At 40.9% G+C, this 16,010-nt stretch overlaps 1 long non-coding RNA gene across 1 annotated transcript in view; it reads left to right on the top strand.

The window, feature by feature from the left end:
• The window catches only part of LOC138066686 (uncharacterized), a 38,864-nt gene that overhangs the window by 8,033 nt on the left and 14,821 nt on the right, over positions 1-16,010 (top strand). Inside the window, exon 2 of the long non-coding RNA XR_011140060.1 lies at positions 10,670-10,774. This is a non-coding gene — a long non-coding RNA (uncharacterized lncRNA). The remainder of the gene's footprint in view (positions 1-10,669; positions 10,775-16,010) is intronic.

Genomic DNA, 16,010 nt, shown 5'->3' with positions numbered 1-16,010 from the left:
ATAGAAACAAACTTTAACAAAATCCAACTCATTTTGAATATGGCAAATATTTCTTTGCCACTTCTACTGGTCTTAGCACTACTTGTGAGGCTACTTAAGTGTGGCAAGTAATCACAATTAAGAATATCCATTTTCTGGATTGCAATTCCAGTTCTTAAATTCCTTATAAACCTACTCAAACAACAACTTTTCTTACCATATCTTGCCACTTAAAATCCAGATCTAGTGATTCAGGTTATTACTGCATTATTTTTCAGCTTAATTACAATACTACAACAGAAACTTATCACTTAGAAGTTCTGCTTAATGTGTAGGCAATTAGATTGCTTTTACAGAATACCTTACTAATACTAGTGGTGGCAAACATTACCTTTCTTGTTAAAGAAGTAACACTCTAAATTGATATTGATATTAATATTGAGAAGAATAGCAATAAAATATAATTGTTGAGTATATAGAAAGTTCTCTAACCAAATAAAAAGAAGAATGAGATTATGGAGCTGGGCTGCTGAATGATAAATTCTGAAATCCTAAATGCAATTTCTTTGCATTTTTGTTTGGTTTTATGGTAATCCAGGCTTGCGCCTCATCATCACACGCATATGCTTGTCCTATATCTGGCACTCACAGCTGCTCAAGTGTATTCTCATGCGAGTGCTGTTATTATTTAGACATATGTGATGAGGGAAAAGTACACATAATGTTTTTTATGTGTGCATTTGAGTCACATGGTACATGTGTGTGTGTGTGTGTGTGTGTGTGTGTGTGTGTGTGTGTGTGTGTGTGTGTGTGTGTGTGTGTGTGTGTTTATGCATGCACATGTGTCTGGAGATAGTTTTCATGTGTTACATGCAGACCATGCATGTATGCATGTAATTTAATGTAATGAATATCCACTCTTTGCTTTATTCTTTTCCGGAAAAGGGGTTTGGGCACATTGTATTTAGAGTAGGCTCATCTGGCATTAATTTTCTGCAGCTAATGCTCTTCAGTGTCTTATTTAAATTCATGACAACTGCTGTGTGTTTGAAGCCGAAGGCTTCTCTTACATAACAATGCACAGCACAGCCCCACAACATGCCTCCATGATGCTGTTTTTCCCTAGGTGCTGCGGGATGCACACAGCGCAGTACGTGCCCCGAGCCAGCCATCCCTTTTCCCAGTGGGAGCAGCGACAGCACGCTTGCCTTACATTCACGCTTGCTTCCATGCATTGTGAGAAGGAGGTCTAGAGGGGGCAAAGCAGGGGCAAAAAGAAAGTATGCTACACAACTCTGGGCAAAGTCAGAGAGGTTAAGGCAGCACTGAACACCTTCGCTTTGTGAATCTCCTGGCTCTGTCCTGCATTCATAGCATCCTCCTTTCCCCTGTGGGGGCAGCTGATGAGCCTGTGGCACCGAAGGGCCTGATTTTAAATAAAGGCTTAACTTGTGCCTAAATTGTGTTTTGGTGTAAAATGGATTCATAGTAGAAAAAGCTATAAGTGCAAAAAACCCCAGGATACAATCACATTTAAATCTTTAAATACTCCTTCTGATGGTTAAACCACTATTTAAACAGCTTTAAGCTTTTTTCCTGTTGGTTTCCAAACTTATCTCAAAGCATACCCTTTTTCTAAGGGACATCAAGGAGGACTAACTACATTTTTTATTCTATTTTTAGATCTATTCTACTGCGAGAGAAGAACCTGTCTACTTTCACATTGACAGATCTAGCAAATGGGCTGATTTTCTACCAGTGCTATTTGAACTTTACACAATTACCTATTTTAAATTTTAGGGGATGTTTCCCCTCCTGAAATGTATTTAATGATGTATTCCTTGCACATGCCTTGTTCCATAGCACACTGGGATATGTTCAATAGTACATTTTTAAATACAATCTGCCAGACAACAGTTGTTTTTTATTAATCATCCGAGCTGCAATAATAGAAATACTTTAAACTGGGAATGCCAAGTGTTCCTTTAAAAGCCAAGAGCTAGATATCCTCTGTGCCCGTCTGTTCATTTTAGTGAAATAAAATGAAAGTATTGTGATGATTAGATACTGTGGGGCACCTTCCAGAAATGCTACTGTTACTGCAGAACATAATGAGGCATTTTATTTCCAGGAATTGCACAAATTAAAAGGAAACATAAGTCACCCAGGTGTGCTACATGACTCTGGCAATGTAACATAATGCTTGATGGTAGCTGAGGCAGAACTGCTCATTTACCGTAATACATTTTTTTAATTGCTTTTTTTCAAGCTGTGTTCCTCCTATTAGTTTAGGGCAGGGGAAAAAAGTGTGTAATTTTGGTTTTCCAAAATTTTAGGTCCTCATTATTATTCATCACCTTAATGACAACTGTAGGATCATATTCTCTTTCAGGTAAAGCCACTTGAATTCAAAGAATTCAAAAGACTGTGGACAGCAGTAGTGTCATGGGATCTTTCAGAAAGATGAAAGGCCAAGAGTGAAATCCAATAGAACCATTCAAGGAATAGAGATTTTTTTGCTTTGGGTTTGGAAATGGGAAGCTACCAACAGTGCAGAAAATAATTAAAATTAATTTCATACTAATATTTTGTCCAGGATAAGTTTTTACGGAGTAAGAATGCCCAAAGCCCTTTGGAATCTATGAATTTCTGATAGTAGCTCTTTGTGTGACCCAACAGCTGGCTGCCTCTTTAGAGATGTCAGGGATGCTGAAGATTTGGCTTAATCCCAGTTTGAAGTTTTCTGCCAAATCAAAGACTGAATAGGTCTTGCTTCCTACCTTACTAAATGCTTGCTGAGATTATCCTCCGTCACTCGCTATGCTTATTAGCACTGTATCCCTAAAGAATCATCCTCTCTGATGTGGTGCTTTCAGAAATGTTATTTTATTGTAGAAAAGATGGATTCCAAATGAAAGGGCATTTGCGACAGAAATGACATTTCATCTCAAGAAGATAAAAGGAGCTGCCTGTGGGTAGGTCTGGACTGTGCTACTTTTCCTACACTTCCCTATTGATTTTTGAGCTTAAGGTCTTCCCTTAGCCCAAAATGGGAGGGGTAGTGGTGAAGGGAATGTGAATTCAAAGAGATTGCAATCAGAGAGAGAGCAGAGACAGAGTGTGAGATGGAGATGAGGGTCCTTGGGGGAGAAGATGATGTGTGGAGAAAATTGTGGGCCAGTGGGAAAGAAGAAAGCTAGATTAAGGATCAAATGGAAGGAAGGAAGGTCAGGGCAAGCCATGAAGGACTTGCTCACGTTGTGGACATATAAGTGTGTCCTGTCCTACCAAATCAATGTCATGGGTAATCTTTCTTCTTGGCAGTTTGGGATAACAACAAAGTTTGGGCTCAATGGGTCTTGGATTCCAGTAAAACTGGTTAGGCCTCCATCCTAGGCTAAGAAAAGAAATTTCCTCCTGCAGTTGCTCTTATCATATTGCCCATAAGCCTTAAGAATGCTTCACCCTTGTTACAGTTCTGAGTCAACATACAAAGCAAGGGAATTTATATGAAGGAAAGAATGACAAAGAAATTCATGAATGTGACAATAGGATATAATCTGAATAAAGCTAAATGTACTCAGCCATTCTGCTTCAGTTCATTCAACTCTACCCTGAGCTGTGCATGCCCAAAAAAACATGCAGTGAAGCCCCCTCGTAGGTCAGTGCAGCATGATCTGCAAACTGCCTCTGACCTTGTAGGAGGTGTCAGCTTAATCCCTCTGGAAGGGAGCTCTTTAGTCTGGGCTGCTGAACAGAGCAGGGATAGGGCATCTTCTGTTCTATCATTATCTTTTTATTCTCTGTTAAAGAATTATCTCCTACTCAGCAACTCTTTCTGCACTATGGTATAACTAGCAAAGAGCATTTGGGATCTATTGGAAGTATCTTGTCATCTTAGAAATGAAGGAGTTCCTCCAGCCTTCTGCTGCCCCTTCCTTTCTGAAGTTCAACTCCATCCTCCCACTAAAGCTTATATCTGTTAGAGTTAGGGTGACTTTGCAGTGCCGTTGTTGGTGTTTCTGAGAATGAAAGCCTGTTGAAAATGTTCTGAGAGACATTTTTCTATTGAAAACATGTTGACGTTAGGGAAGCCAAATGCTTTCTGCCAGCTAGGCCAGCTGAGCTGCCTGGCTTGTCTTGCTTAAGGGCTCCCTGGTATGTCCAGCTTCTGAGGCTGACACAGTCCTAATTTGTCTGAACTGATGGCTCCACAGCTACTTGCCTCACAACCTGTCTGGCTCCCCTGCAGCTGGCAGCCTGAATGACTAAGATTTTGTAAATATTTACTTCCATTTTCTTGAAACCTTTTTTTGAAATTCCTTTTTGCAAAAATAGTTGACACTTTTTCCACCACAAGAGGATATTCCATTATTCTATCTACATGAAAGGTTCCTCTGTCAGAATGGGGCATTTCTGGCTGGGTGAAGCTTCTATGGTTTCTCTCCCCCTCTGGCACATCAGGCATTGGGGATCTGTGTGTTTGGTCTTTGCTCAGGCCTCCCTGCTGGTATGTAAAACTGTGGAGCTGGAGCAGGGGTGCTCAATGCCTAAGTTTTGACAGATCTACAGTTACAGTCAAAACAACTTTTTTTGAGAAATGGCTCCCTTTTATTCAACATATATTTGGCCTGCCAGCTTACTCATTGCAGGTTAGCAAAAGCTGACATAAGGCAGTCTTAAGTTACTCTGTTGTAGCAGGGCCTGTACCAGCTCCAAGAATATTTTCTGGGAAAAACTAGACATAGTATAAAGACTTGTGAACTGTTAGCCTGACATTCATAAGCTGGTGTGTCTGGACCTCTCCTTTTACCTCAAGGAGTTTTTACTTAAATGGTACAAATTAGAGACATTGTAGAGATGCCCTAATCACTATTCAGAACTATAGCCCTGAAAAAGGGGAATTGCAAGATGTTTCCTATCTGATGATCTAAATCAGCATTGAATATTTTCAAGTCAGACTTCCTGAACTGACAGACAAAGCCAAGTTTAAATTTAGGAAATGAATAATTTAAAGCAATGAAATTGTCTTAAAAACAAACGTGCTCATTCAAAAACATTGTTATCACTTTTTTCAATCTTTATTACCAGTGTACAAAGCAGTTACAGCCTGGGTTGCGCCCCTACTGGATCTCATGCAATAAAATACAAGATCAAGTGAATCCTTACACAGAGTTTGGAATATAAGTTTAAAATGCCACAAAAGATAAAGAACACAGGCAGCAGGGTTAATGGAAACGGTGGCAATCTCATTCATTTTGATCATCAACAGTGCACCAAGATCCTATCTTGTATATATTGTATATCTTGTATATCCTACTCAACAGCTCAGGAAAGAAAGGAAGGAGGAAAGATCTGAAGGACTAATTTGAGAGAGTAGCACAGGAAAGCTATGCTTACTAAGCTAGGAGAACAGCATTTACGTCATAATCAATATCTTACTTTCTCTCATTGTTCCACATGTAGCTCTAAGCTTTATGCACTGGCAATCATTCAAACCCTGCTCTGAATTGTTAAAAAATTTCCTGATATGGTTTTGGCTCGTGCCAATTCCTCACCGGCAATTCCTGAGTACAGTTGAGGAGCCAATCCAGGCCAGGAACTATTTTCGATAGACACTGCGGAGAACTTTATGGTCTTTCAGAGGTTGGTTTTAATGGTATGGACAGAAGCATTCCAATGGTATGGACACAGTTGGTCCCTGGAGCAGTGAATGGGCCTGGGAAGATTAAATAGCTGTACCCTGTATATTCAAAACACAGTTTGCACTGGCTCCACTTACATTTGGAAGTGTACCAGTGTTCTCTGCATTAGATCTCAGGGTGTCAAGCAAGGGACTCAGCTTATGGCTCACTGCCTGTGAAATGTTGGTTTGAGCGATTCACATTGCATCACATGGACAATCTGTGGTGGAAAAAGGGATAGTGTTCAGTTCTCCAGTCTCTTCAGCATAAGTTCTCAGTTTCTTTCCCTTATTATTTCTTGCCTTAATCATTGCAGAGCAGATGCAAAAATAATCTCAACTGGAAGAGAAGACCTTGGTCTTTTTGGTTCTCCCTGAACCACTTAGCTGATGATTCTCATATGTAAAGCGTGTGAATGAGCTGGAGAGCACAGACCTTCTGGACTTTCCCTTCTCTGGTGGTTGCCAGTTCTTTTTTACCTACTGTAATGCCTTAATCAATTGGCTATGGACTCAGTCCCTACTTGCTTGTTCTCCTTTCGGCAATATAATTCTTATTTTTCTTTGTGTATGTTGGCTTGCTACAAAAGAGGCTTCAGAAAAAAAATTGCACCGCAACTCTCTTGTGAACTGGGATGAATTGTTCAGGGATTAGAACATTTCCTGGAAGGTAGGAGTTGTGGATTTGAAGTGCTTTTGAAGTGTCACAGCCATTTGGTAGGTGCTTTTTTTTTTTTTTTTCCAAAGCATGGACATTCCCACCACCACTACATACTAAGTTTTGGCAGAGTGTGCCTAGACTGTACAATAGTCAGGACAGAGAGGCTGAGTTCATGTGCCATAAAGGCTTTAGGCTCTTCATGTACATGCTATTTTGAATCATAGAGCTATAGAAAATTTTAGATTAGAAGGGACCTCTGGGACTCATCAACTTTCCACTCAGAGCAGGGCTAACTTCGTAAGTCAAGTCAAGTTGCTCAGGGTTTCATCCAGGTGGGTTCTTTGAATCTCCAAGGATGGAGATCCTACTACTTCTCTGAGCCCCTCTTACAGTGTTTCTTTGCTTTCACGGTGAAGAACTTTTTTTTCTTAGTTCCTACTGAAATATCCCTTTCTGAAAAGTGTGACTGTCACAGAATCACAGAATCACAGAATCGTTTAGGTTGGAAGGGACCTCTGGAGGGACCTCATCTAGTCCAACCTCCCTGCTCAAGCAGGGACCTCTAGAGCATATTGCCCAGGATCACATCCAGACGGCTTTTGAATATCTCCAGCGAAGGAGACTCCACTACCTCTCTGGGCAACCTGTTCCAATGCTCTGTCACCCTCACAGTGAAGAAGTTTTTCCTCATGTTCAGATGGAACTGCCTGTGTTTCAGTTTCTGTCCGTTGCCTCTTGTCTTGTTGCTGGGCACCACGGAGAAGAGTCTGGCCCCATGACACTCCCCCTTCAGATACTTGTACATGTTGATGAGATCCCCTCTCAATCTTCTCTTCTCCAGGCTGAACAGGCCCAGCTCTTGCAGCCTTTCTTCATAGGAGAGGTGCTCCAGCCCTCTAATCATCTTGGTAGCCCTCCGCTGGACTCTCTCCAGTAGCGCCATGTCTCTCTTGTCCTGGGGAGCCCAGAACTGGACACAGTAGTCCAGGTGAGGCCTCCTCGGGGCTGAGTAGAGGGGCAGGATCACCTCCCTCAACCTGCTGGCAACACTCTGCCTAATGCACCCCAGGATCCCATTGGCCTTCTTGGCCACAAGGGCACACTGCTGGCTCATGTTTAACTTGTCCACCAGCACTCCCAGGTCCTTCTCGGCAGAGCTACTTTCCAGCAGGTCAACCCCCAGCCTGTACTGGTGCATGGGATTATTCCTGCCTAGGTGCAGGACCTTGCACTTGCCTTTGTTGAACTTCATGAGGTTCCTCTCCGCCCAGCTCTCCAGCCTGTCCAGGTCCCTCTGAATGGCAGCACAGTCTTCTGGTGTGTTAGCCTCTCCCCCCAGTTTTTTTTTTTTTTGCCTTTTGTCCTTTCACCTCTGAGAAATGTCTGACTCCATCTTTGTGAATCCTTTTAGGTGGTAAAAGACAGTCGCCTTAGTCCTCTTTTCTCTAGCTAAATAAATGCAATTCCTTTAGCCTTTCCTGTTGTATGTTTTAGATCCATAATGCTCTTACTGGCCCTCTACAGGACTGTCTCCAGTTTGTCTTGTATGGAGGGGCCCAAAACTATGCAGAATGTGGCAGATAAGGCCTCATCAGGAGGAAAGCAATCACTGCTTTTGACCTGCTGGTTATCTTCTTGCTATACATAGTTAGCATTCATTGATGCAATAACAACCTGCTCATTCATGTTCAACAGGTCGTCCGTGATGACCCTCCAAATGTTTTTTCCAGAGCTGCTATCCAGCCAGTCAGTTCCCAGACCTGCTGTTGCCTGAGGTTATTTCATCCCAGGTGCAGGACTTTGTGTTTGCCTTTGTTCGGCTTCCTGCAGTCCATTTCTCCAGATTATCTGGGTCTCTCTGAATGTCAGCCTTGCTCTCTAAAGTCAATTGCTGTCCCCTAGTTTGATGTCATCCATGAGGCTGCTCAGGGTGCCTTCTGTCACATCTCCCAGATTATTGATGAAAGTATTAACTGGAGGAACACACTCATAACTGGCCACCTGCTATACTTCAAACCACTGACTGCAACCCTTTGAGCCCAATAGCCCAGCCAGTTTTTTCACCCTCCTTGTTTTCCAGATATCTAGTTCATATGTCTTCAGCTTGGCTATAAGGATAATACCGAAGACTGTGTCAAAAGCCTTGCTGAAATCAAGGTAAATGATATTTACTGCTCTCCCTTCATTCACAAAGTCAATCTTTCATCATAGGAGGCAATGAGGTTGGACAAATGCGGTTTGCCTTTCATAATTCTGTGATGACTATCCTAAATCATTTATTATCCTTCATGCACCTGGATCCAACTTCTGCAAAAAATGAAGCCTTACAACTCCATTCTAGCTGCTGAGGTAGGGACTTTAATAAGGGAAAATGTAAACAATTTGTTTAAATACACACATCCGCACTGGGGAGAAAAATAATGTTGGGTGCTTCTTTGTAGCCTTGATGATGTTCTGATAATGTGTGTGAAATGTACAGTATACAAAGGGTTAACAAACATGCTTTGTGCTGTTTCTTATTAGAGTGACTCCAGCATTTGGTTTTCAGGCTTAAAGGATATCTCATGTCATATGTATACAGCCACATATGTAATTTGTTGGGTAGTACTGGTTAGATTGTGGAGATGGCATAGAATTCCTAAAAATCTTTCCTGCCCACAATAGTTTTCCAGAAGACAGAACATACCGCTGCCCGTGCACGTTAAATCTTTGGATGAGCTAATATGAAATACTTCTGCTGTTCTAATTTCCTCTTGTGTGTATTTTTTCCTGGCTTAGAGTCAGTGACCTAATTCTTTTCTTTACTCTGTCCGAGGTTTTTGACTTTTTCCAAGTTATTCCCACCATACTCTTCCCCATTGTGGAACTTTGGCCATTTATTTCCATTTTGTTTTAGCAATCTGGGATAGCTGCATTGCCCTGTTGCTCTTCTGCCCCCAGCCCCAAGGGTGGATGCTGTGTATGCGGAAAAGAGAAAGTACGGAAGATAACAACCTTGGCCTCTTTTGTGAACGTTGCCCAAGACCTTTCACTGGGCCTGCCTAAGGGGGTTCCTGCCCTTGCGCAAAGCCCGCGTGAAGATCCTCTTGTATAGTTCACACTGGAAAGAATCTAATTAACAAGCAGCATCCTGAAGAAAGTAAGTTTGCTCTCCCAGTGTGTTGGTTGGAGAGCTAAAACAGTCAGTGTCTCTCTGCCTGTCTACTCGCCTTTTGAAAGTACATAAGGACTCGATCAAAACCTTTTTGACAAGGTGTGTGTGGGGTGCTACATTTAACTAAGCAAAATACACAAACTAAAGGCTGCTTAGTTGTCATAATTGTGAAATCCTCAAACTAGTGCATGCACGTTTCCCAGACTAGACTGAGGCATGCTTAGGCCAGTTCAAAGGCATGTAGAGAGCAGATCCAGGAGTTTCTCTGTCTTTGATTTTGATTCAAATCTGCTTTTTTATTCTCGTACATATGAGGTTGACAAAAGGCTACCCTTGCTTTTTTTTTTTTTTTACTTCTTTCAGTTGCACTTTTAGACTTTTAGGCCTCTACTTCTTTTCATTCTGTGTTTCCCAACAGTTATTATACTGTGGCTCCTTGGGGCTTCCATGATAAATATCTGCATTTAGATTCAAACTTTTTCTTGTATGGCAGGGAGGTTTTGCACACTCGCAAAATAATCTCCATGACACCATTCATGGGCTTAGTGTATTAACCATCACACAGACCCCTTTAAGTAGTCTTACTGTCTTGACAAGAATTTGTATGAACAGTGTAATCACTGTTTTTCTGAGGGATAGAGAGCATCACTTAACTGATGAATTAAAGAAAATAGACTACGTATATGCATTTGGAATTTTAGACTAGGAATAAATTGCATCCATTCCATAGCATAGCTGAATACTTAAAACCAGCTTTAATTTATAAAGGATTTAAGTTCTATAACGTTAGTTATAAGTTGCACCTATGGAAAAGTATTTTCTTGATCTGTGGCTTGTTTCTGTGTAGCTGATGCAACCTCTTGAGCTGCAGAAGGCTGAATGCTTGGACTTTGTGACAGGCTGACCTCTCCAGTAAGAGGCCAGCTTCTCCACATACCTACAGGCATAAAAGAGTAAATAAGCTGACTACTACAAGTGCTTTACCACCTTTAACCCTCAGGCCTTCGTATCAGTCTGAATGATGTTGCATGGCTGTAAATCTTAGTACAGTCTTCCTCATACTCCTTATCATTATGATCTTAGGCTTGGGGTTTGCTTTATGTGCTGATGTGTATTTGTACATATTTTGAAAGAAGATGAGCAGGTTTGTCACCAAGACAGCACTGAAAAACTCCTTACTCTTTTATTTCAGGAACTCTGAAGGAGAGGGTGACAGAAAAGTTTCTTTCTACGTACTTTCTTCAGAGCATTGCACTATTCCTTTCAGTGCTGACATTCCAAGAAACTGGAGAAAAAGGTATTTTTCATTAAAAATAAAATTCGGGAACACATGCAGCTTTCTGGTTTTGCTTTCCTTCTGAATGGTGAAATGACTCAGAGTATGTATAAAAAGCCTTCTCACATTACTTACAGAATCAAAAGCAACTAAGTTGCTGGCTTGTAAAAAAGAAAAAGTCTTGAGATGAAAGAGCGTTATATTTTGCCTCTATCATAAAAACCTGGGTTTATTTTTTTTTCCTTTCAATTGAACTCTTGAAAAAAGTGTAATTTTACTTCAAGACATATTGGTTCACATCACAATGTTAATTTTATTAAGCAAGAAGACCAGATAGGGCTTGAATTCTTGTGCAATAATTTATGCTTAGGTGCATTCTCAGGCATGATCCTGAAGGCTGAGTGTTGTCAAGCCTTGGAGTGTTTCACATGCATTATGCTTAAAAAAAATAAAAATAAAAATGTCTATAGGCTACAAGATTTTGAGGTCTGCAGAGATGAGCACCCAAAAGCTGAGACAGCCTCCTGCCTTGGGACGTGTCTGCTTAGTGGTGGTGGTCGGAGTGATCAGAGGAGGGTCAGCATCCGTTCCCATGTGGCGTTTTGGGGAAAGCTCCCTACCATCCCTGCTTCGGATGAGGGTAGGTGTGCTGCCTTTCCCTGAGCACTGAGACTCTCCCTCACCCAGGAAGCTTCTCCCAGAGCTGAAGTACCTGAGATGCAGGGAATATGAGGCATAAAAAGGTGGAGGATATTTAAATTCACAATATTTGTGGTTCATGAAGCTCAGAGTGAAACAGGTGAGAGCTGGGACCAAACGTGTTTGACTCAGGAGATCCAATTACCACGTAAATTCCCATGGAGATCAGCTGAATCTCTAATCGAAGGCTGAGGCTAGCTTGTGCCTCACACTTAAACTAAATCCTATCATCTTTAGTGAAGATCACATCAACCTTCCTCTGAGAAAAATTTTTCATGACAAGAATGTCACTAACATCTATTGCTTTGTTTACCCAAGTGCCACTCTGAAAAACACCTACAGCAAACAACTCAACCAAACAAACCAGAAAAACAAGAAAAATACAAAAGCAACCACGAACAATTAAAAATCCCTCACAAAACAAAGTTAAAGCATTGTTTGGGCAGAGTTTTAATTGAAAAAGAAAACAACAGAACCTCTCTAAAGGTCAGGAGAAGCTTTAATATTGCATGGAAGGGACTAAGATTATTATCCTGGGGAATAGCAAGCAATTAAAAAGAAAAAAGAAAAGATAGCCCTGGAGGTCAAGGAGCAAGAGAGAAGTAAGTCAGAAAAGGTTGGGAGTTGAAGGCAGATGGTGTTTTCTGGAACTTCAGAAGAAGTTTGCCCTCACCTTGAGGAGTGAGTAAGCACCCAGCACGTTAGTGAGAATGTGCACAAGTAGGCCACATAACAGCCACCGAAATCAGATAGCAACAGCAACGAGTAGTGCTGAAAGGAAAGAAGAATAAGGTGCTATTCTGGCATGCCGAATATATCAGAATCTCATCATAATCAAATACCTTTGCCCAAACAACTTTCAAAATTCTCATCAAGTACAGTTTAAGTATCTTTTTGTTTCTGATATTGAACAAATTGAGCACTGCTAAACTGTCTACATTTGCCAAAATGCTCATCCAAAGTTAATACGAATAACCTATAGCTCTTAACAAATCCTCGAATCTGCAGATTTTCCTGACACCATCAATTCAAATCAGATACTGGTTTGCCAGTACGTTGTTCTCTCTAATAACTGATGCTTTTTAAAGCTTCAGAATTCAGTTCAGATCAGAGAAAGAATGTCGCTCAATTTTAACACTTTTCTGAATGTCTCAGTTCTTCCTGGGTTACATGAATTTCAGAGAGGTGGGTGCCTTTCAGTCAGGACAAGATCACCTCAGGTTTAAGCCGTCAGTACCGCAAGTCAAAGCAGGAAAGGGAAAGGAAAACTGCAGATGCCAGAGAGGGAAAAAGAAGAGTGGGAAACAAAGAGATGTAGAGAAAGATAAAATACAGTATAGAGCTAACATTAAAATCAGAGACTCTTAGCTCCAGTGACAAACTGGGGAAAAGTGCAGGAGCCAATATTGGCATATGAACAGTTTTCCAGCTGGTAGATGGGAAGAGACAAATTTCCAGAAATAAGTATTTTCTGGAATAACAAAATGGGCACTGTAAGATTTGAAAAGACCTGTGGGACGTCAGAAGGGGGAATAGTTAGTTACAACAGCGACAGAAAGCATGAGGGTGCAGGAGGACCTCAGCAGCCTTCAAAACCGTCCTCAGCAGCATCAGTCCAGGGTGCGAATGAGTCCTGACATGGCAACCGCATGACCATGGTGCAGCCCTTTCCCCATCGCTTTCCCAGCTGCAGTGCAACCACATTTGGTACTGCCACTGCACAGAGCTTGAAGAAAGTTGTAAGTGCTCTGTAAGGGTGGATTTGGTGCAGATGCTGGGTTGACTAACAGTAAATATATTCCTCAGGCAAATGAGCCCTGTGGTGTGATTACTAGCAAAAGCTCCTAGTTTCTGACTCTGCATCTGTCACGAACTTGCAGTGAGGCTCTGGGAAAGCTGCTTTCCCACCTGCTTCTATTTCTTACTTTCTAAAATGGGGCTGGGAATTCTCCTCCTGCGACCTTTTTCGCAAACATGATTTTTTCTTCCATTCCTCACTGGGATAAAAAAAGGTTTTGTCCAATTATTTTTGTTTTCTTTTGTATATTTTTTTTGTTTGTTTGATTTGGTGGAGAATTATAAGGGAAAGAGAACACCCCACCAAGGATTAGCTTGTATTCTGGTTCTTTGTGTTCAAGACTGTTTTTGGAGCCGGTATTTGAGCTAACGCCTCCAAGATCCTAGCTGAGTGCCCAGTATCTGTGGCTATTGAGATCCACCTAAAGCTTTTTGGTTTTAATCAGAAATGCAAGCTTGAACTCCATAATTTTTTCCTGCTGCAAATTTCATCCAAACCAACAAGTTTCTATGAGCAGATCAATTTTGAAGAACTAGATGTTTTTGATAGACTATAATTAAAAAAAAAAGAAATCTTAGCAAGCCCTGTCCCTAGCCCAGAAGGGAGATAGCCACAAGTAAGCAGCATGGGCATTTGCTGGAAGGGCTTGTGACTAGTGTGCTATCAGACCAGCAAAGACTCACTGGCATGGGGAGAGCTAAGAAGCAATAACCCTTTCCCCTTCCTCAACTCTCCATGGTAAATAATAGAGGATCACCTTTCCTCTCCCCTCATCATAACTGCATCCAGCCCTCATGCAATGCAAAGAGCTGAGCAATGTGTCTGCCCATATGATTTACTCTGCTTCCTTAAATCCCAGATGATATTTGAGCCCAACATGTAATAGATGATCACACTTCAAAGCAAATAAAAGAAGGGCCCTTTCAAAGTGAATGTGCATTATTTTATACTTCCCAAAGCCTTCACTGCAAAACTGTACCCATGGCATGTACATCAATGATGAAAAGAGTAGGGTTTCTTTTTTTTTCATTTCAGATTGAAGTTTTTTGGTTCGGGCTTTTCATGCGTTATATGACAGAGACGTGGCAAATTACTTGTGTGCTTCTTTTTGTGGGAATTTTTATTAAGGCGTGTGATGCTTGCTCAGCTCTTTAGAAAGCAATGGTGTGAGATTGCTCAAATGGTGGCATTAGTGCTACAGAGACAGTCTTGCCTTTGGGATTTCAAGTTCCATTCAATCACAATCTCTCTCTTTCTCTCTCCGTGTTCTTTAAAACACCCTCCTTCAAGTTCCTGTTTGCCCTTTTTATATCTTCTTTATCTTTTCCTTGGTACAAATGTGATATACTGTGTTTGCTGAGCTGCTTAAACAGCACACGAGCTTCTATTGCGTTAACTACATGGCAACTTCAAGGGTTACTTCCCTATAGCTTTGATAACATGACTAAGAGTTTGGGTCACTGCAGGGCATAATTCAGAGCTGATGTCAGTCACTAGTGGCCATAAACTCCTTGATCTGTTTATCATTGCTGTCAATGGCAGTATATAAATCACTATTTCATTTGTGAGACACTATAGCTACAGTGAATAAAAGGAATGCAGATAGTGCTTTATAGTGTTCCCCATTTTCTTACTGTTACCCTCCAAGAGGCTCAAAAGTGTTTCTTTACCTCTGCACTTCTACTTAGGTTTTTTTTTTTTTCTGCTATGAGGCCTACAAAGTTGGGCGTTAGGAATCTTTGATTCTATTCCTGAGTCTACAGTGACCTCTGGGATGAACATGGGACACATCTAAAAATACCTCTTCCAACTTTTTGGAAGTGTTTTAAGGTCTGCATTTGAAAAGTGCTACTAAAGATCTAAGTGTTATCTGATCATTGTTTTTTATAGGTGGAAGTTTTTAAAGTGTTACTTAGATTTCACCTGCTCTTCCCCCAAAATATACACAGAAAGGGTGGAGAGAGAGAGAGAGAGAGAGAAAGACAGAGACAGAAACAAAGCTACTGCTGCACAAGGGTTGATCTAGAAATGAGCAAAAATCTCTGCCTCTCCATTCCACGCATATCCTTGGTTTGTCATGCCAAATCTACTGATAATGCAAACCTGTCACCTAGGGACACTGTTAGATACTGCCACCATAGTATCTTTGACAATCCTGAAGACTTTTCATTATTTTTTAAATTTATTTTAAGAGGCTAGAGAAGAATAAAAAAGGAGAAAATTTGGTTCTAATGATCCATTTGTAACTGTTCTAGGCTATAGAAGATGTGTAGCCTAAAAACCTTAATGTTGCCTCCTTTAAATGTGTATTGTTTCACCGTGGACTGTAATCTCTATTTCATTGATTGATAGGGCTATAATGCCTAGGAAAGAGTGGAATGGATGGGCCAGTCAGAAATAAAGAGCCAAGAAAAGGTCAAAATGGTGGAGCGCTTCACTATATTTCTTGAAAGATGTTAGGTATTAAATGTCAGATGCAATCTTTGTCATTAAAATGAAGTAACAAGCCACTAGTGTAACCCCTCTCCTTTGAATGATAGTCTTGTCACTTGTTTTAATGCTGTTTTACTAGGGCTTAAATTGAGGGAGAATGCTGCCCATCTTGTAGAATATTTAAATAATGGAATACATTCAGGAAATAGAAGGAAAGGAGGAAAGGAGGAAAACAAAAATTCCCTTGTTAGATATTTGCTTCTCAAACTTGGTCTCCTACAGTGTAATTTGTGGTATGGCAAACCAGATACTAAGAGTTCAATAGAT

The sequence above is a fragment of the Struthio camelus genome, chromosome 1, assembly GCF_040807025.1.
Source record: "Struthio camelus isolate bStrCam1 chromosome 1, bStrCam1.hap1, whole genome shotgun sequence".
NCBI lineage: Eukaryota > Metazoa > Chordata > Aves > Struthioniformes > Struthionidae > Struthio > Struthio camelus.
This window is presented reverse-complemented; position numbering and strand designations above follow the sequence as displayed.